Below are 1,868 nucleotides of genomic sequence, written 5' to 3' on the forward strand. Positions count from 1 at the left end.
TTTGAGTTTTTTGAGTCTAGTTAAGTGTTTTTAAGTCTAGTTTTGTGTTTTTGAGTCATATTTGTGTAGATTAGCAGCCCTAGTTAATCCCCAGCCTAGAACGATCCCTACCGTCATATACTACAACTATCTTAATAGGGTTTAATTTGTGTGTTAGAATATTTCACATCACTCGAGCGCTTCTCACCAGATCCTGGAACCACTTTTCAAAGACAATGTCCTAGCGTCCATTACCAACCTCCTTAAAGATCATTGTTTGGAACCCCTGCTTCAAGGATATAACTGGTCGAAGTGGGAATTGACTAAACCCCAAGGAGTTTGGCCTTCAATTACCGCGGCTTGGGTAGCGTGGGTAGAAAGGATGGAGAAATTATTCAGCAATGAGTGGAAGATTCTCGGCATTTATGATGCCATTAAGCTCTCAACCATCAAGATCGCCATGGACAAAGAACTTCTCATGGCAGCTCTAGGCTTTTGGTGCTCGGTCACCAATCCTATGGTCCTTCCATTGGGCCCTATTGGCCGTACTATTCTCGACATCTCAGCCATCCTCGGGACCTCCCCTTCAGGTCTCCAGATTGGCATCTCCCTCTCTAGGTGCCCATCCAACCTCGACCTCAAGATGCTATTCGATGAACGCGCGGTCGGGTCGCCGAGGAAGAAAAATCAAGAGCCTTTGAAAGAGAAGTTCAGAAGTTGCACAAGAACTTCTTCAACTACAACACCCTCATTTAACACTTCGCTAACCAATGGGAAGAAAACCTCAAAAAGGGAGAACACGAAGCCTTCCTTTTTTACTGGTACAACAAATTCATTTGATGTACTAAGTCAAATAAATGTTTGGTCAAGAACATGCCAGTTGTTGAGGCATTAGCCAGTGGTCATGTCCTGCCTTTTAGCTCGGTTATCCTCGCCAACCTCACATGTTGCCTAGCCGAGACGATTGTCAACAAGATTGACCCCTACCAGACCGACCCATTCTAAGTTCTTCAACTCTGGTTGCAAGTCTATTTTGCCACCCTCAGGCCAAAAGTCCCCAACTTCAGACCTACTGAAGCGTTAGGTCTGCAATTGGGCTCTATACTCGCTTATCCTCACTCGGCCAAATACATTTTTAAATACTTTTTCAATCTAGAAAACCGTTCTCATGACAAGTTTTTGATATACCGTCGTCAAGAATACCCCCTTCCATCAAGCTCCCATCTTCGGCATGGAATGAAGCTAAATACTCTGTCCTTTGAAAGAGCTGGGGATCGTTTGTGTTAATGCGCAACCGTCCTCTAGCCTGCAATGTTAAACGTGCAAGTTGGGAAGTCTACCAACCCCACTTCACCGTGCAGCAACTAGGCTACCTCAAAGGCTGCCCACTGCCTCTACTCACTTCATATTCTCTCCTGAGCCAAGGACGCCTGTCTGGTTCTTCAGAAAAAGAATGCAGGGAGGCCGAGAAAGAATTTCAAGAAAGATGCAAGAAATTCCGCCTTCGGCCAAACATCCCTGAAACACTCAATACTGCCACCTTTATTAACTGGTGGGCCGTATATATTCAAGACATTTTTGGCGCACTGGTCGAAAACGTTATCAAGAAAAATTTTGGCGATCACCCGGAGAAGACTTCTGCCCCGACTGTGCTTTAGACCTCGAAAAGAATTTTGGCGAACTTCAACAGCAATGGTTAGCCATTGCTTCAAACCTCGAAAAGAATTTTGAAGCAAATAAGGCTCGACTAATGGACTTCGCAGCTGGTGCAAGGCAGATCCAGCAACTTTAGCTTAATAGAAGGACAAGGCAAGTCGAAGTCACCATGGGCGAAGTAAGGTGGTTGGAATTGAAGGCCACTTTTGAAGCCTTCCTTCCTTCGACCCCTT

This window comes from Malus sylvestris, chromosome 16, assembly GCF_916048215.2.
Source record: "Malus sylvestris chromosome 16, drMalSylv7.2, whole genome shotgun sequence".
NCBI classification, from domain to species: Eukaryota; Viridiplantae; Streptophyta; class Magnoliopsida; order Rosales; family Rosaceae; genus Malus; species Malus sylvestris.